Source organism: Dermacentor albipictus, chromosome 2 (genome assembly GCF_038994185.2).
Source record: "Dermacentor albipictus isolate Rhodes 1998 colony chromosome 2, USDA_Dalb.pri_finalv2, whole genome shotgun sequence".
Classification (NCBI taxonomy): Eukaryota; Metazoa; Arthropoda; class Arachnida; order Ixodida; family Ixodidae; genus Dermacentor; species Dermacentor albipictus.
The window spans coordinates 185,663,185-185,691,129 of NC_091822.1; the positions used below are offsets into that span (position 1 = coordinate 185,663,185).

At 47.7% G+C, this 27,945-nt stretch overlaps 1 protein-coding gene across 1 annotated transcript in view; it reads left to right on the forward strand.

Moving 5' to 3' along the window:
* The first annotated feature begins 8,869 nt into the window (after positions 1-8,869).
* LOC135920043 (brain acid soluble protein 1 homolog) overlaps positions 8,870-27,945 on the forward strand; it is a 112,292-nt gene continuing 93,216 nt past the window's right edge. Inside the window, exon 1 of the mRNA XM_065454104.2 lies at positions 8,870-9,056. The gene's annotated coding sequence lies outside the window, so the exon portion shown is untranslated. The remainder of the gene's footprint in view (positions 9,057-27,945) is intronic.

The window sequence follows — 27,945 nt, forward strand, 5'->3', positions numbered from 1 at the left end:
TCTGCACCATTAAGGCTCTACCGTTAGAAAATAGTAACTAGTTAGTAACTGCCTGTTGGAGGTACCAAGTACAGCCGTTACTAACTTTTTGCTTGTAGTTACTCACTTTTTACTAAGATTTTTTTTAAAGAATTATGCTAGAACTATTCAGAAGAACAAATGCAAGTCAATCCCGATGCTGGACATGCAATTAGCTAAAGTGGCCGGCCAATTGCGAGCATCACTTACGCACGATAAGACATGCATTCGGCCACACAACGTGCCAGCTCAGGCCCTGGCCAGTGTATCTCCCCTATCAAATAATATTTCCGTCTTGGCAGCGTTTTTTTAATGTTTATTAGTGGCATTTTATTATTGTCGTGCACTGTGAAAGCTGGTAAGAGATCGTAATTATTACAGCTCAAGTGAACTAAAAACAATGAATTATCCGTGTATAACAGGACCGCGTCCTGACTCCGCAAGCTGACGTTTCATTGTATATAGAGACAGAACTCTGAGGTACCTCGGTGCCATGCGGGCTCATCGGAGGTATAATACCAGCGTCTCTCTCTCTCTCTCTCTCTCTCTCTCTCTCTCTCGTTATTTAAACAGAGAAAATTATTTTTAAAGAAAAGAATTGGGCTGAAACCATCGAGGGATGATTATTTAAGTCATGTGATGTTTTCTAGAACTGTAAGCCTGCCGAGATATCCATTGTTTCTGTTTCGGAGTTGCACGGTACTTAAATGGATATATAGGTTTTCACCACAAAACAATCGCTCGATTTCGGCAACCGCCTCCCTATTGTTTCTGGCCAATATTATTCGGCACTCAAGCTCGTGACAGGTTGTTTCATGGCGTATTTTTTCACGCCTCTTATTCCGTGCTACTTCGGTTTGCCGACTACGCGCTGACGCGTGGATTCAGCGTTGTGTTGCGTCCTCGTATCTAGTTCATCAGCATAGCAAGTACATAAGGACCCGCCACTTAAACCGCTTTTAAGACTCGGATGACGTGCGGCCGTAACGCGTGCCTTCTCGACGTTCTCGGGATACGACGTCAACGCTCTCCATTTGCTATGACGTCACTGTCGCGGACGCTGTCTCCATTTCCTATGACGTCACTCCTGGCAGCCTAGGTTTCAGACACAAAGCGGAAGTGCCCCTGCAGAATCTGGGAGATGGATAGGAAGAAAAAGGAGATGGAAACTCAGACCAGGCGATTTGCTGTCATAAATGGACACGTTCTCGTTGCGAGACATTCGCCTCTGCATTGTTGTCCTGTCACTGACATATGTAGCGAGAAAAGCTCGGTGAGCTCGATTTGTGCTAGCATATAACAAAAAAATAATAAAAGACCTAATTACGCCATCTCCCGTATTCAAGCTGCAATGAACAAACAACGTGAGCGCCAAATGAAATGTAGCCTCTTACAGCAGACAGAACGCCTTGAAAGAGCCGGTTACCCATATTCTGTCATCACAGCCGTTTGTGAAGCACTCCTGCGACAAAACAAAACGCGCAGGAAGAAAAGTCGAACAGCAGGGAACAGAACAGAGACTTTTCCATGTAATACCACATGTTCACAAGTTATTTACAATCTAAAGAAAGTGGTCAATAGGTACCAAATGAACCTGGTGTTTGTCGCTACCTGTAAACTTTCGGAACTATGCAATGCTATGAAAAAAATTGGAAGCGCAGCAATGCACCACGAATCGCGAGAAAAAAAATTCACTAAGTGCACCTCTGACGTCGTTTACGAGATGTATCTTTAGATTGCGGACAAGTGTGCGTCGGACAAACCGGGTAATGTTTTCATGATATATAGCTGGGCAGCATAAAAAGCAATGTACAGAGCAGCTACCGTAGCCATTACTTAGCTGCGCATTGCAACGAATGCGCTTGTACCCCAACGCTCAGTTTACACTAAGTTTCTGAAGCACGCAAAGAGCGGAAAAAAAAGAAAGAGAAATTGTGCAAGCTTATTGCATTGCTATAGCAAGAGACAAATGTGTCGGCGCAGCGTCACCCAGCCTAACAAAACTTGAGGTGAATTTTCTAGATAAGCACCTCTAATTTTAGGCAGTGCGCATGCCTTTCAACCTCTTTGCCTGTTGTTGGTGTTTCTTTTTTTGGCACGTTATAAAAGCTGGTCGTTCTTTTAATAAATTTTTAAGTTGGCAGTACAGCGCTTGTCCTGCTGTGTTCGTTTTCGATTCCTGTCCTCGTTCTATTCGCGCTGCTTCAAGTTTTTCTCTACTTTACGGAGTTTCGCGTGCCAAAAACACGATCAGGTAATCAAGCACACCGTAGCGGAGGACGTCTGCGGATTGATTTTCAACACCTGGGGTTCTTTCCCGTGCCCCCATATTCAAGTACACGGGCGCCTTTCCTTATTTATTTCGTTCTTTCTTTCCTTTCGCCCTCATCGAAGTGCGAACTGCGATATTTTGTACAATTGTAGAAATAATAAATAACAAATAAATTAAAGCTTAAGAAAAGACAACACCTGACGCCGATGGGAGCGGAAACCGTAAATTCCGCGTAAGGTATGCGATGCTCTGCTAATTGAGTTGTCAACGAGGAAGCAAACCTACTCAGTTATTCGATGCATTAACTAAATTAAATTACTTAGTGCTGTGGGACGAAAATGCAGCGTTGCGTTTGGTGGGTTTGCTGCGCTTTTAGTGTTCTTTGGGCTCAATGTAAAAAGTCCCAACTGTTGTACATTTGGATGGCATGTCAGTTTATTTATAAACCCGAGAAGAATAGATGGCTCCGGGTCCGTCTTTACTTCATTTACCCCGCGACCTGCTAAAACTGTTACGTCACGACAAAATCGGGATTTAATTTTTAAAAATCAAGGCGAGCTTGGGAGACGGGGCAAAACATTGTTCTCCTCTTTCTCGTGTTCTCCGCCCACGCTTCCTCTTCCACTATTGCGCTACGTTTACCGCAATAATATATTTCAAGAAACACACAGAAATAATGTAGGTGAACAAAAGGCTCGAAGGCGACAGAAGCGCAACTAGCTATATGATTGTGAGTGACGCTGGTTATAACTTTCCAATGACTAGATCTAGCTCACATCCACAAATGCCCAACGAAGTTGACGGGGACACAGCTACTCCATCGTCGCCCTAAACACCTGAAGGCAGCATTCTTCATTCGTTTATTGAAACCGCGCTACAGAGAATAGCGTTATTCGCAAACTCCAATGAAATTTTCGCTTAAACTGAATTCCACCGCGCGTAGAATCCTCAAATCCTCCCTCCCCCACCCCCCGCTTTTTTTATGAGCACTTTACGAGGCACTGGCCGTTTGGTCGTGCGCTCTATTAATAAACTGGCTGGAGAAGCCTATAAATCTTGCGTTATCGTCGAGCGTTGCATCGCGTAGTACGGTACTAAGTTTATTCGAAACAAGATCAAAATACGAAGCTTTGGTCTTCAGGACGGAAACCTCAACATATTTTGCGTACACTCACACTCGTTCGCAACAGTTACAACGAATGCATGCTACGCGCTACGACGCTAGCCCGTGTTTCATCTGCTGCACACGTGGGTTGCAGCGACGCTGCACCGCGCATGTCCGTCCGAAAGGGCATATTTAACTTAAAACAAACAAAAAGTGCTTTGTGCTTCGGTTGTTCCCTGGCATGCGCCTTCTTCGTTCTCTCCAAAGCGAACTGCCATCATAATATTGAAACAGCGTGGCGCGCTAGGCGATAAAAAATTAATTGACCGCCTAATGAGATTTTTGACGCTTCGCACCTGCTTGCAATAACCTTATGGACGGAAACAGATCAGAGACAGGCAGTACGCGTGGAAAGGAGACAAAAAAAAACAAAAAACATCGATAAAGCATGCGAAGTGCGTTTTTCGTAATGCGTGAGAGCTGCGCTCATAATTCATTATAGCTTTGTTGTCATTTCTGACATTTTTTTCTCACATCCACGCTGTGATATTCTAAGCTTTATTTTGGCTACTAATCTCATTAAAAAGGTTTGTAAGACCGCCTGCTTCTTGGCCAGTCCACCCTCATATAGTGCGTGAGGACCATTGTTGGGAAACAAAAACAAAAACATAGCTGCGGTAATAATGACCTCGGTATAACCCGTGCCGTTTGTCATTGCTTCCGTGTCTCTTGCCTTTCGTGGCTCCCCTTGTTTCTCTTGTATTATTTCTTTCTATAGGACATTGTCTCGGTCGGTTCGCGTGTTGAAGGAACGAAGGAACTAACGCCGGAGGAAGGTGCGCTGACCCCTTCGCTCCCTCTTTCACGAGTCTCGTCACGTTCTCCTCGCTTGGCTCGTTCGCCGCTGCGGTTACCCGCCGAGATGGAGAGGGGAGGGGGGAGGGAAGGGGAGCGGGCATCGCTTAGCCGATCCCCTGTGGTCTCCTCATTAGAGCTGCGCCAGGTCCACCGACGCCGTGAAAGCTGAGAAGTGGATGGAGCGCCATAGGTGGTTTTAAAGCGAGGCTTTCTTTGCCGGCTTTCCCGAGTTTGGCTTGGCTTGGCTGCCTATAGCTGTTCGGTGACTATCTCGCCATCTCTGTATCTCTCTGTTGCCTTGCCAAATCTGCAGGGCCGTGTGCCACAAGCCCTTATTGGCTTAGGCCTGATGCTAACGGTATTATTATTATTATTATTATTATTATTATTATTATTATTATTATTATTATTATTATTATTATTATTATTATTATTATTATTATTATTATTATTATTATTATTATTATTATTATTATTATTATTATTATTATTATTATTATTATTATTATTATTATTAGCGCTGACCTTCTGTTTCTGTTCAAACTCCTTGAGGGTATTACTCACCTGCCCCGAACTCCTCAGTTGTACCATGTTTTGTATTCCACGCAAGATCATACAACCGCTCTCTTGAGACTGACTCCAACCAAATAACTGAATTTTATTAGCCCGACGTTTCGGAGCCCATTCGGCTCCTTCTTCAGGGGGTTGTTCTTCGGGGGTGGCGGTGTGCCTCTTTTAAAGCGTCTTTTTTGAAGAAAGGAGGGGGGGGAACACGGGAGGTGGGGAGACACTCCACAGACGGAAAGGTGGGGGGGAACAAAAGGAAAGGGGGGGTTTGTGTTGTTGACCGCTTCCAAGGAGCTGCGATGACCGGTGCTGGGTGGAGTGCTCACGAGGGTGCCCTTGATGGGCCGCGGGGGGGGGGGGGGAGGTTACAGGGTCGCGCCGACGTTCTGTGTTGGTGAAACGAGCGGGAGTCTATCTGGCTGTGCGTCCTTTTCTTCTTTTCGTCATGTCGCCAAGGCCATGGACATAGACCGAGGGTAGGTTGCCCTTCACACGGTTTATGTTATTCTCCGTATTCTGAATGTGCCATGACTCCAGTAGTAGTCTCTTTCGCCAGAATACGGAGAATAACATAAACCGTGTGAAGGGCAACCTACCCTCGGTCTATGTCCATGGCCTTGGCGACATGACGAAAAGAAGAAAAGGACGCACAGCCAGATAGACTCCCGCTCGTTTCACCAACACAGAACGTCGGCGCGACCCTGTAACCTCCCCCCCCCCCCCCGCGGCCCATCAAGGGCACCCTCGTGAGCACTCCACCCAGCACCGGTCATCGCAGCTCCTTGGAAGCGGTCAACAACACAAACCCCCCCTTTCCTTTTGTTCCCCCCCACCTTTCCGTCTGTGGAGTGTCTCCCCACCTCCCGTGTTCCCCCCCCTCCTTTCTTCAAAAAAGACGCTTTAAAAGAGGCACACCGCCACCCCCGAAGAACAACCCCCTGAAGAAGGAGCCGAATGGGCTCCGAAACGTCGGGCTAATAAAATTCAGTTATTTGGTTGGAGTCAGTCTCAAGTTCTAATCAATTTCCCAACCAGACAGGCAATTCTGTCGAAATGTTTAGCTTCAACCGCTCTCTCCTTCGTATATGGCATTCAAGCCTAAGCTCTGAAAACAGCGTAATTAATGAAATTGCTACACGTCATAGAGAATTTTGGACTATGCCTCCTTCAAGAACCAACTGTGGCTTGTGAATGGCCAAAAAATAAATTTGCCAGACTGCTTAATTCATTTCATGATGCCGGCATTTATACATCAACATAACACTGTAAGAACTGCTTTCACTTATCCGAACCTTCTCTTAATTAATTAATGAAACATGGTTTCTTTTTCATCTGTATTCGCATGAACGTATTGGTAAGTGTTTGTAATTCATTTTGGCTCATCCGATTCTTTCGCATAATCATTGCAATAATAATCTAGCACAATTTCTTTTTCACCTTCAATAATGTATATTGTCAAATGTATGCAATGTGATGATGTGTAAAGTCTGTTTTTTTTTTTGCTGGCCTTTGTTACATTTCGTTGTTGCACTATTGAAAACTCTCTTCTGCACTGAATAATTATTTTCCGTAACACTTATATATAATCATGTTTCTGTATAATGTTCATTGCGCAACTCACTGCCACCATGTATCACGGGAGCTAAGGGCACCTTAAGCTGCCGCATTGCAGCTTTGATCTTAGCCCCCGCCATTGTTTGATTTTCGCAATGGAAACAAGTAAATAATGAAAGAAAGATGACCAGAGAACATGGACCTTTCACGTTCCTGCCTGTAATGGCGAACACTCAACCATCCACAGAATACTGAGTATTTATAACGCTTATTTTCATGATTTTGGTTTTTTTTTCTTTTTTCATAACCCGCTGCTCTTTTCCGAGTCTTGGCTTGTTGTGTCAGAGTTTAACGCATTAACTGCCTTTCGCTTCCTCTTTCTTTTTTTTCGTGTTGTACGTACCCTGCTCTTCCTCACGCCACCCTCTCCCCCTGTGGCGGCTGTGGGAGAGGAGGACAGCGGTCGTCTTTCACACTGGCGCTGTTGTGCCATCACCACAAGCCCGGATTCCGAATCTGCAAGATGCAGAATCTATCCTGCGAGCGCCCTAATTCTCCCTTCACAAGTCAAGATGCTGAGCCGTCAGGCAGCGGGATCCTGCGGGAGAAGCCTCGGCGAGCAGCAGGTTTGGACGTGTCCGCGAGTACCAGACAGCCCGGCGCCGCACCTCCTCTTGCATGGAGGTCACCACGCGCGCGAACTTTGAACCGGGTGGCCAGCGCGGTCGCTGGTTGGACCCCTCGGACGACCGTCGTGTGCTGACTTTGTATTGGGCCGTTTGAGTGACAATGGTTCTCGGGGATTATAAAAGCAGCCACGCGCTGCCTGAAAAACAGGATCCGCCGACCCACCGGGAGAGAGTGTCGCTCCCGACTGGGGTGAGATGTGTCACGCGTTTTCGCCGGACGCCGTCGTGCGGGAACAGTCGCGTTTGTGTGAGCTCTCGGCCCCAGTGCCGATCCGATCTTGTCCTGTACAATGACCTGTATATAATGTATAAAATCCCTTTCGTTATTCTCATCGACGCCTGGCTCGGAGTCTTCGCTACCAACGCTCTGTCACGAAACGGGTGACGAGCGCTACGGGACCACAAAGTCGTAATAGTGGTGCAGCGGTACAAGTTCGTAACAGCGCTCGCGCCGTTGGCGACCAAGAACATGACGGGTAAGCCCGTCTATACGTATACGTAACCTGCATTACGGCTACGGATGCGCTGTTTAACTTTCCTGCGTTTTTACGCAATTACGCAATGAAACAACAAACGCTACTTAACTATCCTCACTGCAGCACATTTACGCCTTCAAGCGCATTATGCATTTAATAAAGCGAATAGCTTTCCTAAATGCTCACCCATTCGCTTACATTGACTATAGCCACAGTGTTTAAACACAGCGCTAACGACACAGGACGCAGAAAGGAGGATGGTAACAGACACGGCGCCATGTGTGTCCCATCCTCTTCTTTGTGTCTTGTGTCGTTAGCGCTGTGTTGAAACATTATGGAAAACCACCAACTTGCCCAATTTGCCGTTCTTCTTGACTATCACCGTCGACGGTTTCTGCTCAATTACTTGACAAATGTCTTCGTGGGCGAGTTACCGCAACTTTTCCATAGCGGGTATGTCTTTTTCTAATCTGTTTCTAGCCTCCTTCGAGGGCCGATCCCGAAGGTAGTACGTTGTAAATATAGCTACCGATGGGGCCACTTGGTGTGGGGGGATACAGCGTATGAGCCAATTGGTGCGCGCGCCGGGGGTTACAGGGTATGTGATGACTGTGATTACGATGATTGCGATGGTGATGAAGGCGATGGTGGTGATTATTACTATAATGGAGATAACTGATGAAAAAGTTTTGAAGGCGATTCAACCTCTAGTTGACGTCGATCAAACGTTGCCGCTCCAGCGCGGCTCTCGTAATAAATCACACAGTTCATACAACCCATTCTCACCCCCCCCCCCCCAACTCGCCCAGTCTTTCATCTACTTGAACTAGACGTCGAATCGCCTACGAACTGTTATTCTGAGGGTCAGCCGATGGCCCGCAATGTTTTTGTGCACAAAGCATCGCAGATAATCGTCGTAGTCGCTATCGTCATCGCTATCGTCATCTCGATTATCACAGTCATCATCGCCAACACCACCACCGTCATCATAATTATCCTCTCCTCCTCATCATCATCATCATAACCACCACCACCACCATACCGTGGTTACATAAATATAAATAACTCAAGTGCGTTGTTCAATAAGGATACCGTCGCCACTGTTCAGAGTGTGTCTACATAATTGTCGCGGTACCTTCCGTGAATTCTCTTCGCAGGTGTTTGAGCTGAGGAATCCCGTGACCGCTCGCGTGTCGCGCATGCGCCGTGCAGCTAGTGCTGTCGGGAAAACAAAGTCTCGACGCCGCGCGGCGCGGAGGAGAGGGGGTCCCGAGGGCGTCGGAGGACGGCGGCGGCGCGCCGTGCGGCGTCGGCCCCCTCTGCCGGCACACGGCTTCTTATCGATCGCCGGCTGTCGTCCGCGCGGGCTCGTCTGTCGGCCGCTCAAATAGGCTCGTCAGCGCCCGGCGCCCCTCAGAGCCGGACCAGGTGCTGATTGAAGGCGACGCGCGCTCTCACGCGGCGACGACCACGACGACGCCCCACCGGCAACAGCAGCAGCGGGACCGAAGCAACAGGTAAGCGCACCCGCTGTCGCCTACGTTCGCTCGTCCGGCACGTTCTGCACGTGCCCACGTTACGCGAATCACGTGCCACCGCGTCCGTCTGTCGACGAAACGAAGAAGGTATGCCGGTGCTGGTGTTACTACAGGTCGGGTTGGCCTGGCAGGCCTGCAATCGCTCCGCCTGAGCGTCTCTGCATATGTCGTGGATACTTGTCGCCGCTATAGTCACTCGGTGCAGTTTCTCGTAGAAATGTCAGCAATATCTCGTGGCAGTCGCAACTGGAAGAAGCCCGCACATTGTCGCGCAAGGCTTCGCGTTTGTTGAAACTCCTCTATTGGAGGGGATAAGTGGTCGCAAACTATCCATTCTCGGAAGGTGCACGGAGGGAACTGTTTTTCTTCGTCTGTCGTCACGAACCTGGCGCGCCGTCGGGAACCTCCGATTCGTCCAGTCAAAATTTTTCCGCCTCGTTCTCCTTCTCTTTTGTTTTTTTTTTCTTTTCTTTTTAACCGTGATTTACATTTACTGTACCAACAGTGCAAGCACTGTGTCCTTTACGCCACTTCTATTTTTCTTTTTCGGCCGCATGCCAACGTAATCAGTAAACCGGCTCGCGCTGTTACTGTTAAGATTGCTTTTAACGTTTCCAGATTTACTCACGGAGGGGAATCAAAGGGGTGACGTAATCTGTTGCTGATATTAGGAACTGTCGAGGCCTCGGTCACGGTTTGCGACCGGAAAGTTGAAGTTCGTGTCCCTTTCCCTCCTTCCTGATGCCCCGCCCGCGTTCCCAAGTCCCGTGGTTCCCAGCGTTTTCTGTATGCACGCATTTCATACGGTGTTACGCTCTTTGCACCCTGTTTGTCTCCGGAAGCGAAAGCAGCCTGCTGTAAGCACCGTGTACCCATCGCGCCTGCTTGAGCTGTGGAGTTAACTGCAAGCGTTTCAAATAGTGACCAAAGGCGCTTCATCTACGCACTCCGTGCTCATATAGAAGGCAAACAATGTCTGAAGAACCGAACAAGTAATCTAGTGAGCAAAATGCAAGAAAACACCTCTGAAAGATTGCATTCCGTTCCAGCTTTCCTGTCGCCTTTCGTGCTGCATTTTCCGAAGTATACGTTATCTGTTCAGTATGAACCATGCAGTCCGCAAAGGAGTACTTCTGACGGACAGGCCAACAGCACACGACAAACACACTCCTAAAACCAGGACAATAGAAAGTAACATACATGGCTCAAGAAAACGGCAGACTACACTGACGGTTTAAGAACAGCGCAAGAGCAGACGATATTACCATACGGTGGTTGAATAAACAACCTGCGCGGTGAATAAACAGCCTATAGCTGTGCAGGAACAAAATAATGCAAAAAATTCTGGTCACATTGGTTCATCGTTCCTATCCCCAATTCAGATTGCGCTCGACATTTTAATGAAACGTTTGTAACATTTTCCCTCACGCAAATGGTAACTCATAGGATACATTAAGGGCATTAGTGGAAATAACTATACGCCAGGTGGTCATAAATGAGCATGGTGTCTAATCTCTACTAACCAAGCTTAAAACGTCATCTAGTGCCGATCACTTAGACTTCAATAATCAAGCTCATCAATCAATAATCAATCGCATAGTATTTGTTCATTGTTAACCGCTCTATTTTGGCAGTCACTATTAACTGGCTGCATTCCTAATGACTGGCGCATAGATAAATAATGTCCACTTTCAAATCAGGTGATCGTGCTTCTCCGCTTAAGCATCGTCGCATCTCCTCAAGCAGCACTATTTGTAAATTACTCGAGCACATCGTGCAGACTCAAATCATCAACTACTTTGCAGACCATAAAATTATTTTCAAGCATCAGCACGTTTTTCGCAAGGGCTGCTTATGCGATACCCAACTTGCCGGATTTATTAACGACATACAGGCACTAATAGACGGTGTGTTTTAAGTTGATGTAGTATTTTTAGATTTTATTCTACTGTATTTGATCGCGCTTTCCACACCATAGGTTGTTACTTAAGCTTTCACAACTTAACATTCACCCTAATGTGATTGCATGAATCTCCGATTTTCTCTCATCTAGAAATAATTTACATTATTTAACAATTGTAACTCATGGTATGCTGATGTCACGTCTGGAGTTTCACAAGGCAGCGTAGTTGGACACTTACATTTTCTAATCTATTTTAATGATTAGAAAATGGTGGACCATTAGGGTTACAGAATGGGTGCCAAGAGAAGGGAAGCGCAGTCGAGGACGGCATCAGACTAGGTGAGGTGATGAAATTAAGAAATTCGCAGGTGCTAGGTGGAATCTGTTGGCGCAGGACAGGGGCAATAGGAGATCGCAGGGAGAGGCCTTCGTCCCGTAGTGGACATAAAGTAGGCTGATTATTATTATTATTATTATTATTATTATTATTATTATTATTATTATTATTATTATTATTATTATTATTATTATTATTATTATTATTATTATTATTATTATTATTATTATTATTATTATTATTATTATTATTATTATTATTGATTTACCCAGTTGCATGACGTCCAAAATCTGGCTACTTGCAGATGATTGCGTACTTTACCGATCTGTAGCATGTAACACTGATCGCGAATTACGAAAAACTGACCTCGAAGCGATATGTGCATGGCGTTCAGATTGGTTAATGCCATTAAATATTTCCAAAACTAAGCCCATGTGTTTCACCAATAAGCCACTAATTCCAATCACCCACTTCCTTGATAACAGCGCTATCGAACTCACCACAACTTACGAATACCTTGGCGTCAATCTTCAGTCAAACTTTTCTTGTAATAACTATATTAATCTTACGCTTGTCTCTGCTAACCTTACTCTCGGACTTCCTAAACATAATTTAAAAGAAACCCCCACGCATAATAAATAACTAGCATATATACACCACATTAATCCGTCCTAAGCTAGAATACGCGTCAGCCATTTGGGATCGGGAACATCCAAGTCTGGCAAAACCGTGCTGCGCGATTCATTTGCCTTTTTCAGATTGTTCACGGTACACCACCATCACTTCGTTAAAGAATGAAGCTGCATGATTTTAGCAACTTCGCACTTCGCCGCAAAATTTCCTGCCCATCACTTTTCCATAAGCTTTATCACCATCCTTCATTTCATGATGAATTTCTTCAGTCACTGCCAGTTATCTTTCCACGTCGGGACCATCCATGTAAAGTCATACGCATTAACTGCCAGTCATACCATTATGCATATTCGTTCGTAACACGCACAATAACTGAATGGAACGCCTTACCATCAGACATTGCCAGAGAACCCGACTTAACTAAGTTTCAAGATCTAATTCGCTCACGACTTTCCACCTAATCTTATTACTATTGTTATTACTTTATTGTTTTTTAGACTTTGCAGTGTTTCTTTTTCTGGCGATGTATGTTGTTGATGTGTTTTCATTGCGATGGCCTTATGTTTCTCCTAATATGCCCTAATGTGTTCTCTGCAATCTTTGTTCGCGACTGATTTTGTATATTACCTGTATTATCACTCTATATTATTTTGGGCTTTCTTTTCGTTTATTTGTTAGTACAATGTAAATCTGTGGACAATGTATGTGCCCCTCCACCCACCGCGCCACCTCCATGTAATACCCTTGGGGGTAGTTCGAATAAATAAATAAATATTCAATTTCTGGCGTTCTGGTTTCGCCATCGTCAACTAATGGAGCCCGGGCACCCCATATGTGAGTCTGCCCAGTAGACGCGACGGGTAATGTAGAATCGAGAAAGACGCCGCAGTGCCCCCTGCTGCATGTAATCTTACTTTTATTCATCTTTGTGCAGTTCATATTTTCGTTTCTGTTTAGGTTGATTTTCTGTTCGGCTTCGCTTTCTTTAGTGATACATTTTTGCACTATTGCAAAAGCTTTACGCGATATGATGTTTCCTTATTTCTCTTCCTAAGACTTTGTTTTTAAAGAAAATGATGTTTCACCTGCTTGGCTACGTCTAAGAGGAAACTCGGAATTAAAGAGCGCGATATAAGTTCCGAGGCCCTTGAGGGGAATTCGTTGAGCACTTTAATACGGAATGAGTAATTAATCCCTAATGCTATTTAGGCATTAGATAATCTTTCTTGGGCAAATTGAAACACACAAGAACAACGTCGTGTCCACAACCTAGTAGAACGGAATCACTCAATCAATCAATCAATCAATCAATCAATCAATCAATCTATCTATCTATCTATCTATCTATCTATCTATCTATCTATCTATCTATCTATCTATCTATCTATCTATCTATCTATCTATCTATCTATCTATCATTCAATAAATCCTGGGCTTGCTAAATCACAAAGAAACGAAACTGCGTACATCACCCCGAAAAACACCGCCAGATAACGAAACAATCAGTTCAACAATACATTCTTTAATTGCACCCGCAATTAGCCCCAAGGACCTTTGAAGGACCCTGATAAAAGTAAATCAACCCATCTATGCTTACTCGGGGAATCGATAAGAAAGGCTCGTCTAATGCACATCCCCGTGTCCGGAAGGAAGCGATAAGAGACCTCGGCAACGTCGGCGTGCAGTTTGGTGTCTGTGTGTACACCGTTCGTTCGTCACCGCAGGGGCCTTGACCTTCATCGGCGCGCAGTGATATAGACCACGCGGTCATCTGATAAGCCGCGTGCGCGGAACATTATGCGCTGCGATTGATTCCCCCGACCGGCACTCGAATCGCGTGATCCGTTCGAACGTCGCGGAGCGGCTCGTACACGCGCGCTCGCCCACGCCTGCGTCGATTTGACGTCCCGAAAACAATTCGATCCGCATCTGCGTTTCCGTTGCTACCTGAACCCGAATGTGCCGCTCGTGCATTAGGCTGCATAGCGAATTTCCACCGCAGAGAAATAATAATAGATATAGAACGGGGACAGGAAAAACAATGCAAATGAACGAACAGCCCATTCCGCATTTATGTCCCACAGCAAAAATCAGAAAGCAATAAAACAAGTAATTTGTGGACAAGAGTCAGCTCGGCGCATGCACTGCAGTTCTCGGCGCTGTGTAACTGCGTGTAGTTGCGTGTGTAACTGTGCAACTACTGGTTACGCTGTGTAAGCCCGATGTTATCACAACTCGGCTTGTTATATTATTCAGTTGCATACATAAGGGACTCATTACCATTTACACCTATGCCTTTGCCATGAACGCGTTTAAACATGTTAAGATATTCTCATTCTGTGCGAATTTGTGTGCGTGTAGTCCATGCGGTTCTTGTTTGCTTTCTAAGGAGGCGTCTGTTATTTAGCCTTCGTAACTGAATCAACTTTCTTTGGCTGATGTGCAAACCTTACAGGTGCTCTCTTCATCAATATCGGGTCCTGACACTTTTTCTTAGATCTCACGAATGTGTCATTTCTTTCTTTGAGCAACGTGCGTGTGTGTGAGTGTGCGTGCATGGCTGTTGAAGGCAACAGCTACGAATTATCCTGTTATTTGTTAATGGATATAGTACGATCTATAGTCCTCTCATTCCGTATAACCCACGTGTTGTACGTATTCGAAGATGATATTTTGTCACCGCCCCAACAGCGACGTCAACAAATTTCAACAGAGAGAGGTAAAAAAGGCTTCGCGTGCCGTGCATTGGGTGCTCCTTGGAGAACCTCGGGTGGTCCAAATTAATCCGAAGTCCTCCCATGGCGGCGTGCCTCATAATCATATCGTAGTTCGGGCCCGTAAAACCCCAGAATTTAGTTTAACAAATTTTGGTGCAGGGAACGAACGTCAGGTGAGCACACAGCTGACCCTATGACACGCTGACACGTGACCCTTTACGGCTGAGCTCGGCGTAATGCTTGCCTCATCGATCCGCTAACACCGCAAGGGTCCCGCGTGCGGCAGTTCGTGTCTTACTGCCATCAGAGCGAGTGCCGATAGTGCGCCGTTGAAGAGCAAAACGTCCGCTGGCTCCTCGTCATTTCCTTTTTATTTGTTTGTTCCTTCCTTAGTATACAGGTGCGGGGCTGCCGCGCCCTGACATTGCCACGCGACGTCCCGGACTCGGTGCTGTGTTTCGATGTCGTGGTACGGTGACCTAACCCTCCCCCCCCCCCCCCTTCTCCGATAAACTCGAGATGACCTCGACCTGTGGCGAGGCGAGCTCTAAATGAGGATCCTCGTGTCTGCGGCGATGACGATGCCTCTTTCGTTGAGACCGGGATCGTTTGGCGCGATAGTTCGTTTGTCATTGACCTTCCTTCGCCGGCATTGCTGTGAGTGCGCAGTACGAGCGTAGGCGTAATTATTGCAGCTCTGTGTAGGGTACGGGCGCGCTCGTGTTCGTGTGTGTCGTGCACAACGCGAGAATGGTACCGTGATGGTCCCAGGCAAATACTTGCATGCTTCCGACTTGTATCGGTGTCTGTGGTGTTAGTCAATATTTTTCATGTAACTTGCTCCGATTTCCTCACCTTGCTTCAGTATTTTGGTTTGAGATCTAGGGATGGCCTACCTTAAGGACTCCTAGCTTCGTATCTTGCTTCATTTCATTGTACTAATAATTAAAGAAGATATAACGGGTTGTGCGAAGAATACTGACGTGCGCTCCTATTGGCTTCCGCTTCTGTTTACCTCGCATGAAGCACGAAAGGTTTGACTGTTAGGATTATTTCTGTCCTTTGCTATTTTACACAAGCCCATGATTCTGAAGCCAGAACTCCCTAACTACTGCACACTTTTAACGCACGTTTGCTGCGGAGTTTTCGCAAGGTATAAGCTGTGGTTATAGGAAATGGGGGAGGAAGGCGAAGAGGAGGGATGGGTATAGTTGTGAAGATGCGACCTCAATAGGGGAAAGTAAGTAATGAAAAAAAAGAATGTATTACGAAAAATAAAGGCAATCAATTTAGTGGTGAAGAGGGCATGCACACGGAGTGTTTATGGATTAACAATAAGTCAAGATTTTGTCAACCGTCCGCTACATTCGCGTTTAGTAAACAGTCACGAGAACTGTTACGAAAAGTCCCACAAATGGTTACGATTGGTGCTGTAAAATTGCGATAGAATTGTTACATGACTGGATATAAACGAACGTTTGCTATCTTTTCAAATAGACTTTTCTTTTTCTTCATAAGAACGTAATCAGGTCCCGCGTTTCCGTGCTCATTGGCTGCATGGTTATACGGTCGTGGAATAGTTCACGTAATTTTTTTTTCGAGATCGTAATGTCTCTAATTGCACAACTAATAAGAAATAGCGCTTTTAGCCTCAAAAATGTACTCTGACTGCCAGAAAACGCCGTAGTACAGGATTTCATATTCTGCTGCTCCTATTATTAATAAAAACTTCATTGTGTTGTTTTTCTTTTGTGAATGACATGTTTATTTTAGCAACATGTAGATACTGTAGGGTTAATATTTATATCAGGTAACTTTCAATATTTCAAGTTTCACTAATCCGTTTTGATTGAATTTATATTCCTCAAAACTAGTATTAGTTTTTGAACCCTTGCACCGCGCCCGATTCATGTCCGACTCCTAGGGCGGGTTGTGGGAGTTCACTGAGGAACAACAAACCAACCAATATTAAGACTGTGAGAGTAAAGTGTATGCACGCGACTTCTTGAAACGTCCTCCCGTTATGTTCATGTGGAAATAGTACCTTTCTATCTTTCTCATTTTTTCTCTCGCTTTTCTTCTGCGCGGGAGATCGTTGTTCTCAGGGCTGATACTTTCTAAAGTTGTGGGAGAGCTCTGTGTGACTCTCTGAGTCCCTTGCGATGCTATGTATGTGGTCGCAATAAGCGGCCATGGATATAAATTTCTGCAGCATGCTCTCATAGCTCATATTTTACAATGCTAGTACCTCTCGCACTCTCATTACTTGCTTTTTATCCCTTAAACGCCTCTTGCCCATGCGTAAGGCAGCAAACCGGATGAGCGTCTGGTTGACCTCCTTACCTCTCCAGTATCCTTCTCCTCTTCCTTCATATCGCATATCATCGCAGCCATCACAACGGGCACAACATAGCATTTCAATGGCTTCCAGGACATTGCAACATCAGCGGGGAATGACCACGCTGACGAAGCCGCCAGACCTGCACATGAAAGCGGTCAATGTGTTTTTATTCCGCTTTCGTGAACAGACGATGCGGCTGGGCTGCGATTGATGTACTTTGCCCCTGTGGGACTCGAATGTTTTCACAATTTGTTGTTTGCGTTCGTTGCCTGCGGATATACAAGTGCATTTACCGCCTGAGTTACCACGACGTGAACAGACCACGCTGTACCGTCTGTGACTATAGGCGTAACATTTACAAACACTTATGCCTTCCTTATTGGAATGGCCGAAAGCCCACTTGCGACACATGCAACTGTGATAAGACGCTCGCACACATTATCTGTACCTGAGAGCGCTATAGTGCCGAGAGGCAAGTGATGTGCAGAGTGATGGACCAATTGGACAATCGTCCGCTGTCAGAACTAAAAGCTCTAGGTTAGTGCTCCCAAACAACATCCACGCAGAAGGCCGTAATCGCGCTACTAATACGGGTGTCACACGGCGCACTTTTGAACCCGATCAAGCCCGATCCGGATCAGATTTCTGGGTCGTGATTGGCTCCTTTACCCAAAATGCGCGGAAGAGCCAATCGTAGTCGAGAATTTCGATCCGGGTCGGTCCCTATCGCGATCAGAAGTGTACGTGTGACACCGGTGTAAGATTCCTTCGGTCTACGGGCCTTCATGACAGAATTTAAGAGCGTCCCCCCCCCCCCCCCCTATCGCTCTACAGTGTACGCGGTTTGTTTGTGCTCGTCTCTATTTCTCTTCCTCTCCCCCTTCCACTCTATTTCTCTTTTTATCTCCCTACTCCTTTCCCCCGTGCAAGTAGCCAGCCGAAATAACCTCTGGTTAACCTCCCTGCCTTTCTACGCATCCTTTGTGTCTCTACTCTGCTCCTCATTCTCCTACTCTGTGTCTTGCACCGAGCCACTGGAGAAATATTTGTAATAGAATTTTTTCTGTATTTTGACTTGACCCCCCAAGAGAGAGAGAGAATGAAGAGGAAAGGCAGGGAGGTTAACCAGATGAATACAGATATGGCCCAGTGCCAACCTAATGAGCTTGCGCGAACACGCGTGCGCTCGCTTCTAAACGCTCGGGTTTGCAAAATGATCTCGATGCGCGGCGGCACCGTTCCAAAACTTCGTGCGCGAAAATTGCGGCGTGTGCTGTAGACCGTGGCGAGAACTCCAAGACGGTGACCACCCGTGAATGCGGTGACAAATACGCCGCTGTCCAACTCAAAGAGAATTTGCACGAATGCGTGGGCCAGTTACGTTCGTTCATTTCCGGGACGCCGTGGCGGATATCTTTCGGTGCTGTCGTCCTTCTAGAACCACTTTCGGAAGTCCGGAGGCACAGGGGACGTTACAGCGCGAGTTTGTAAGTTCCCTGCTCAATCGGGCTCTGTCGGAGCTGGGGCAGCGTTCTTCTGGCTTCCGCTGCTGGCACGAACGTTGCGCGTGCATACATATAGCTTTCCTATTCAAGAGTTGTGCGCATATACCACATCGTTGTGAAAACACTGGTCTGGAAAGAACGGGTGGCAAACTTCGAGCTAAATCTATCTAGTCCTTTCATCGGGCGCTGACAAATGCGAACAGTTTTCTATCGGTCTTGGCCGCGGTCCGGTGCACCATGGAGATGCGACGCCCGTCATGCCGCCGCCGGCGTTTCTCATTGCGACACCGTTCTGACGCGCCTGGTATCTGACAGGGTGTTGTTTCTGTCGCTCATTATCACCCGTCTATAGCACGCAGCGGCGCGACATATATCGCCTCCGCATACTCTTAGAATACAGAATGGGGAGCTCGAGCGCGGCGCTAAACCTCGCTATTGTTTTCAGTGCTTTGCCTTCGGGCGAAACCGCCTCCCCATCCACACTTTCTTTTTGTTCTCGTGTGGGTGTCTAGGCACACTTGCTTTCCTTCAGTGAAGCTGCCAAGTACTTCGATTTTTCTCACAGTTCATTAGCCCAGGAAGCAGTTCGAGCGCTTTTTCACTACCTGAAGGCTACAGACTGGACAAGTGCACGGCTATTGACATCCTACACCTAACTTGGTGCATGTGAAAGTGCGGTATAGACTCATGTTTTCTCACTCTCTCTCTCTTTCACTCCCCATTCTCCTCCCCACTTGTAGGGTAGCAAACTGGACTCAGTCTGGTTAACCTCCCTGCCTTTCCTTCTCCCCTTCTCTCTCTCTTCCTTCGATTCCGCGCTCCGGGAACACACGCACACGCACAAGACTAATCAGACGCTGATCTTGCCATTAACGCTACCCCCTTTTAGCCAAAAGAAAAAAAATATATACATGTGAGAAAAACTCAAGAGCATTGCGACGTTAACGTAAGGAGCCCATACGCTTCGCTCTCAATGTTTCATTCCGCGAAATGGCATCAGCGAAATGACCGCGTTCAGTGCTCCGTGTCCGGCCTCGCACCGGCTAGCCGGCTTCGCACGAGAAGCTGTGCGCATGCGCGTCGTCGTGCCCTTCTGGGTTCTCCCGTGCTGCCCGACCTGGGCGCTTGGTGCCCCGTACGTGAAAGCAACCGCCATCGCTAATGGCCGGCGCAGACGGCGCTCCATTTCCGAGCCGCCGGTGGCAGGCACACCTGGCCAGCCCGAAAAAGAAAAACACGGGATATAAGTAAGAGCGCGGAGGGTAACCGGACGCCGTTGGCCAGCGCGCCAAGCGAAGAGCCGAGCGCCAGAAAAGACCGGCGCTCAAAGTTATCGGCGAGCCTTTCCCTGCACGTGTGTGTCTGTTTATGTGCCGCCTTTCGCCGCTTATAGGCCACCTTTGCGTGCGACCCAGACCCTCTTGCGGAAACTCTGAAGCGATCGGCAACTTAGTCGCGCAAATAACGACGCGAATACATGCGAGAACATTTCCGCACGTAAGCGTCGTCAAAGGGCAGTTGCCGGTGACAGTTACATTTCTGATGTCGTTAAAGCGCCACTGGATTTATTTATTTATTTTAACGTTCTAAAGCTACATGGGTCTGTATGAGAATTTGTAGAAAGAGGTGCGGGGGGGGGGGGGAATCCGAATTAAATTTAATTGCCGAAGTTCTTCATTGTGCACCCAAGGCACAAAATACTCGCGCGTTCTTGCATTCTGCCCCCGTGGGAATGCGGCCGCCGCAGCCTTCAAACTAACCAGCGATCGGGTTCTCAGCAGCGGAATGCGCCCTCATAGCTACTCAGCTAGCGCGGTGGGTGTCGTTTTCACCTACTGCTTGTTGCAAATGGACCTGCGTTGTTGTCGAATGGCACTGTGGCCTTCCCCAAGCCTCCGCTGTATCACCTGCTAACTAAAGCTGCCTCACCCGAGTGCTCAGTCTAATCTTTTCCAGGGTATTGAGAGCATGGTACACAAAGTGTGGCGACGAGGACAGAAAGTGTGGAGGCGGCCGCACAAACTATACGTGCGAAAACTCGGCACACCGCGGCGCCCCCGGGCTCCATTACCGGAGGCCGGAACCTCCTTTGATGACATCGTTTTCATCCGCGCCTTCCCGGCCTCCTCGCACAGGCTCGGCGCGACCACCAGCCTTTGAGGTTGGACCCGTGGCGTCCGGCGTCGAAACCTCGACGTCGTTAATCTCCCATCGCCGCCTCCGCCGTCGCTGAGGTTGGTTGAGCACGTATAGGTGCCCGTGGAGCTTGGCTGTGCCGGCGAAGGCGTGCCCGGCGACCACGCTCATTCTTCACAAGCGGACGAGTACGGCGGAAGTGGCGCATTTACCAGCCGAACGTCCCATCGCCGGTTTGTGTGCCGAGTCGGAAGAAAAGCGGCATCCTCCTCCTCCTCTTACATTCCTCCTCCTCCTTCTGTTGCCTCTTCCTTCTCCCTGTTTTGTTTGCTCGAAAAGTGGCACGACGTTCCTTGAACGGGCCGGGCAAGAGGCCATCGCGCGCACTTCGTATAGCGCGGAAGAAGACAAATCGTCGCGTCATGCAACGAGAGAGAGAGAGAGAGAGAGAGAGAGAGATTGGAGCATTGACACAACGCTTTCCAAGTTGCAGAAAATAGACCGTACGTTTATGAAAGGGAGAGTAGCCTGCACCGTCTATCATGGACCAACATATACTTGAACAAAGACAACAATAAAGTGAATGTGCGCGCATATGTGTGTGTGTGTGAGAGAGAATGGATCTATAGTTATACCGGGAGGTTAATAAGAGGTATACTTCTGCTTGGCTACGCTGCACGAGGGAAAGGGGAGACTGGGATAAAGAGAGAAAGAAATCATAAGGGGAGAAGCAAACAAAGGAGCACCGAGCTAAGTAAACCGAGTGCGCTATACAGCGGTAGCAAGCGGCGTTCTCTAATGTGCACCAAGTCTGCCTACAGATATAACAATTGCGAAGTTTGGGAAGCACTTGATAAATATTTTAATTTGGCACTCAAGTTGGTTTCGAAATGCCGACCTGGCGTCATCGACACTATTGTGGTGTCATGACGCAGAGCGAAATTAGCTGACCTCTCGAAGCTTGTAGGCTAGGTATATGATGACTTTGCAGATAATACGAGAGTACAGCGCATGATGTCTACTGCATGCGCTCGCGTGCGCCAGTCGCAGCGATTGGAGGAACGGAGTGGGCCAGTTTATTGCGACGTCAAGACGGATATCCGCCTCTTGAGCACCGCGACCGGAAAAGGATCGTAGAAACAAGCATTATATCACCATCATTGACGACGACGCACACGGGTGCCCCAAACTGTGGCTACGCATGTCCCGACTGCAAACAAACCCGTACGGCACAACGCCGAACACCTGATGTGGGAAGGTCCGGCACACGGAGCGGTGCGTATAAATCACCTCCGCCAGGAAGAGATGGCGAGCTACGAGGAATGGATCCGACCGGCCTGTAGAGGACCGTCGCGCAGCCCTGGAGTCGCTCCTGGCTTTTGCCAAATAATCCGGGGCTGTTACGCCCCTTGCAGATCCTGCTCCTCGCCTTGCACTCCGCACACACTTTCTCCCCTCCTCCCATATTTCGTATCAGGCCAAAGAACCATCCCATCAAATAAAGCATTCATACAATCAATCAAGAGCTCAAAAAACTGGCAATCTGACGATTGCCAGTTTTTTGCTTGTTTGTTTTAGGATTTAGAGCTCTCGGACTTTCGTACAGCCTAAAATGTCGTAACTTTCATGTCAATACTCTTCTGACCAGGTTCGTACGCAACACATGCTACCCTACTCTGGGGGAAGGGAAAGCGTAATCACAAAGACGAGTGGGTTTTAAATGCAAACGCGGCGCAGAGCTATACGCAGGCGCTGCTGGCGGTTGTCGAAAGCCACTGGACTGTGCGACCCCTTCTGTATTAAGTTGCCTAACACAGCGAGAACGAACGACGACACAGGAAAGACGCACGTAAAACTAGACCATTAGCGCTCACTGACAGCTGATTCAGAAAATGCTAGCTACACGCGCGCCAGCGTGGACTCGACGCGTGCGCCACGTCAAATCACAGCTGTGTCCTGCTTTTGTATACGCATGGCGAGCAACTCACACGTGTGCGTCTTTCCCAAGGTTGGCGAAGCAAGCTGAATTTTTTTTGATCGACTCGAGAAAGAAGAGTTTTGTGCGGTGGGCTCTGGCGGAAGAGAGAGAGAGGAATAACTTTTTTTTTCGCACTTATATGGGTTGAAGTCGGTGAAAAATGCCTATCGAAAACCAACGCGACAGTCACGCGGGCCTCCACATGCTGGATACACCGTTTCTCGTCCGATCACCGAAGCTGAGTGGCACACGGTGTGTTGCTTAGTCGAATGAGAGCACCTCGGAGAGTCGACTTGCCCTGACTTCCATTCTCCCATACGGTAGCAGTTCATGTCGCGGCCGCCTTGCGCGATATAGTTACAGTGCAGAAGTAAGATACAGGGGTAGCTTTCTTTCGTCGTTTTCTCTCAAGGTGGGAGCGTGCGCCTATTTGTCCCTCTACAGTTTTCACCCTGGCATCGACCGAATGGTGAGAGAAAAATGTAAATGCTTTCGACCGGCTCCTTATTCCGCGCCATTAATGGGTGGTAGTACCGCGCTGGTCTGTGGTACTGCGCGGTTTCGCACAACAGCGCTGCGAGAATGTACAGAGAGGCAAATAAGCAGTCTAATGTTTATTGTTTATTAAAATAATGTTTATTCATGACAGCTCTTACATGCGTTGGTGTAACTTTGCTAAACACGTTTACAAAAATAAATCAGATCTTCAAAACCAGAGCGCTGCGCAATGCAAGAGTGCGAACTAGGGCTATAGTTGATTGCGTGTCGACACTCTGGGGAAAAAAAATGTAATAAAAACAGTGCTGGCTACATGATAGCAGGAAGACGGACAACGACAACACCCGTGTTGTGTACCTTTTTTTTCTTTTTTTTTGTGGTTGAGTGGCCAGCGCTGTTTTTTGGAATGTCGACGCTGCGGGACTTTTATTAAGAACTAGCCGCACCGAACTGGATTCTGAAGACACGCATTTTTACAAAGGTCACCGTGTTAGGCAGGCGTGACATTTGCTACACGTAAGCGACACCGCTATAAGAAGTTGCTCTTTTCTCTAAAGTTCGCCGTTCACAATGAAATTTCTCCTCTCGCACCGAGGCCAGCAGGGAACGTAGCCTAAATATCTAAATATGCGTGCGGAAGGGTACACAAAGGAACAAGCGCTCGTGACCTTTCGATTCGGAACCTGTTTTTCCACTTCGAAGATTAAAAAAAGGCAACGGAATGCACTATTCCTGGGACAAAAACGTGCCAGCGAGAGCGAGAAAAGAACAACAACAGTCGTCGTACCTCACGGACACGTCGGGGGCTAAATCCGCGCGCATATTCCTCGCGCCGCTCGACACTCGCACAATGCAGTCGGGAGAGATTGAGTTCGGATCGAATACAGAGAGGCGCGCGCTTGGCTGCGGCGTTACAATACAATGAATGCGTTGGCGCGCTCGGGCCCGTCCGCAAACTCGCGGGCCCGCCTCGCATGTCGCCGTCGATTCTTGCGCCTCGGTGGATTCGTAAAGCGCGCTCTGCGGCTACTACACCTTCCCTTCCCTCCGCTTCCTTCTCCCTCCCTACCTTCAAACCGCCTTCGCTCGATAGCCAGCCAGTCGCCCCCTTCGTGTTACACTTCGTCGCACTGACTCCGTGCAGCACAGTGAATGCTAGGGTACGAGTACGCCAGTGAAGAAAAAAGAAAGAAAATTCTGCCCCCTATTCAACCTGCGAAAGTGGGTGTACAGAGAAGCTGGTGAGGAAGCCACCAGTCCAGGGTTGAGACATATCTTAGATTGAGACATTTCTGTGATTGAGAATTCTCAAAAAGAAAAGCGCGAAAGAGACGCAAGACCAAGACAAATAGAAAAACACAGTACACGGCGTTAGTAAGGAAACGTAGTGTTCTGCTTTGTGCTTCTCGTTACAGCCTTGCGTCTCTCTCTTATTCACCAGTCGTACTAGGGTGAGAGCGATAGTAGGGGCTGATGCCGATAATGGAGGAGCAACCATTGTTCTTATCTCGTATTCACCAAGACTTCTTACGCTAGAACTGTTTGTAATGGGAAAATGTCAACCAATCCTGATGTATGTATGGATGGACGGGTAGAAAAACATTATTGCTGGACGTATTATTAGCGAAGGTAGTCGGTCAATGGCAAAAGAGCGCTTACAAAACCAAAAGATTCGTGAATTCGGGCCCATGCTTCCCTGTTCTGTGTGGCCGACGCCGACCCGACGTGTAGCTTCTCCTGCACTGTGCGGAATTAGTGAGACAGGAGTCCGTTCCCGCCGCAACGCAACGGAACACCGCTGCGGTATAGCGTAACACTGGGACAATCGTGCACGTCCTGTTCTGTGTGTCCGCGATGAAGCAGGATTCGGGGGTAGGCCGGGGGGTGGCGGTCGAGCTGGGTCTTCAATGCGGGGGCGGAGCACAATGCCATCGGGGTCGTTTTCTCGGCCACGAGCGTGACGCGCGCTTGTATGCAAACATGCGCTCGAACGGCGACTTGACTGCGCCCGTGCGTAAACGCACACCGCACGATCGACCCACCGGACCGAGGCGCCCTTTGTAAGCCGGCGCCGCGCAGGAGTCCTGGGAGAGTTTGCAACACGACGGCCGGCGATGACTATCTCGGCGAGGACCGGACGATTAGGGCGGCTGAACATTATCGAGTCGCGCACGGCCATGCCTCCGGCCACCCGTGCTGCATCGCCTCTCTGAAAGGACTCGAAGAAGATAGCGTGCGCTGCGGGGCTGTCGCCGTTAGTCGCCGTCGAGGGAGCAGCGTTTGTTGCCGCGTAAGAACGAAACACTGGCGAGTCCGGCTTAATTTGCAGCTGTATAGAAACCACGCGGATGGCTGGGTACGGGCATTTCGCAAACTATTACCACGATGCGCGTAATGCGATAATCCAAATGAGAACTGATTGAAAAAAGGGGGAGAAGAAATCACATTGGCAATTCAACCGGACTATGCTATTTCGCGAATCTGGTTAAGTCTAAGAGACCTGCCGTTTAGGTATTTTGGGAAGCTTGTTTTTGCTATGTTGTCCGTCGAGTTTATAAGTTATTCACTTTCTGCATCGTCTCCTTTCTAGTGTTGGTAGTACAACACACGCACACACACAAAGGCCATATCTGCCCGCCCCCCACAACAACCCTATATTTTTTTTTTCTTATTATTCTTCATGCACTGCACCATATGCTTTCAGAAGCATTATTGCGGATCAGACGTCGAAAGATGCGGTTCTGCACAACTTTTCTATTGACCGCAGTTAGTTAAGTGGAAGTTCCAAGCCTCTGGAAGATATCGCTCTCAATTTCTTCTTTGGCACTTTAGCAGACGCCGCCTCAGCTCTTGCAATTGTTTTTCCAACGTATCCAATTTATATACCGTAACTAAGAAAACGAAGGTCATCGGGTAACCAAATACATATTTATAATAATAAACTTCGCTGCACCGACGTCATAAATGGAAGAACAAGTCACATTAAGTTTACTTATTTGCCTCCGGGAAGTGTAGCCAGTCTTGGCTGTAACAGGGTGGATATAGCATATTTGCACATAAGACCAGAGAGAGAGAAACAAAATAAAAGTTAAAACGGCACGTAGAAAATATCAAAACAACATTTTAGTGGAAATAGCTATTTGTCTCACTATGACAATATTAAAGCGTGTAACATATTAATATACTTAAACCCATGGTTAACATAAATTTGTGCTGAGGTCGCGTACAAATGGAGGTGCAACTAGCGTGCCACTTTAGCGAGCAGCGCATGCGTATGTGACGTACACGCCTTGCCCGAAATGTACCGTTGGCAGATTTTAAAGGCACGGCGCAAAACGCGGTCATTATCGTCATCAGCCTATCTTACGCCCGCTGTAAAAAGAACGGAGCTCTCTCCTGGCGTCTTCAACCACCCCTTTCTTGCGTCAGCCGACTCGCATCCCAAGCCGGCAAGTTTGCCATTTTCCTCACAACTTCTAATTCTCTGCAACCACCGGCCGCGCTTCCCGGCTATGATCGAGCCCCATTCTGTTGCTATAATAGCTGTGTGTTCGGCATGTTGGCAAAAGCACTTGGAAAGCGTTTTAGCGCTAGTAGACAAGGACAGGAGGGAGACATCACGGTAGCGCGGTGGGCTGGCTATGCTCTATCTTTCCCTCACAAATAAAATTAAGATTAAAATAAGAACATATTAAGTCACCCTGTTATGGTGACGGCTCCCTATTTTGACATGATAGTAATAATAATAAGAAAATTATAGTAAGATAGGAATAAACAAGAGGAGTTCAGAAAATATAAATCAAGATAGCTAATTAGAGTAAATGAAGTCCACGTATCTAGAGTCCTAGATGCACCCCAACAGACAGGGACAAAAGGCGAGTTCAAGTTGCACCACGCGTTATACGATAAGTCCCGATGCGTAAGCGTATACCGAATTCCGAACACGTACACGACTCCTCCGTCTCAGTTTTGTAAAATTCGACGACATTGATGCGGAAGATATAAGTAATTGGAAATATTCAGTGCGAAGCGGTTCTCAAGTGCGCATAGAAATACATGTGCTCCTTTAAGAAGAGAGAGGCATTCTTTAATGGGTGCTGAAGATGTCTGCTGGCCACACGCCTATTGCGTGCTACTACGGAAAACATTGGCGATGCATGAGATTACCCACTCGTACATAGCACACGGACACACAACGGGCACGAGTAACAAGCTTCTAGAGCGTCTGGTTCAGGCCAGCGTCCCGGAGAAAGACCGAGAGCGCTTTCGGTGAGCGCAAAGCGGGAGCAGCTTGCTGCTCCGAGGTCCAAGAATGCCTTGCAACTCTAAGGAGCTGCCTCGTAAATGTAATTCAGTGGGAGATATTCTGTAAGTGTCCACCTAGTATACATTTCCATTTTGTCTGCTGCTGAAGTTCTGATTGGTTGGGCTGGCGTACGCGTCAGAAAGACACAGGGGCACCCAACCAATCAGCGCTTCAGCAGCAGAAGAAATGGACATGTCTACTATAGGTAGACAATTAGAGAATACCCGCCCTCCCCACCCCCTCCCCCCCAACCTAGATTTGAGGGGTGCTCTTGTGGGCAGCAAAGCGTGTTCAGACGCACAAATACAGGATGCAGGACATCGCAGATATTCCGCACATTACACTGTGTCGATCGCAACATTTGCGGAGGCCGTGCTTTTATGGGTGTCCCAGAAATGAAGTGGGGCTTTATCTCGCTGCTGCGCATGTTCGTTCAGAGTATGACGTGCACCGCGTGCGCGAGCTTCGCTGAAGGACGCCCGCCCAGCTACGCACCGTCAGCTCGATTTAGAAG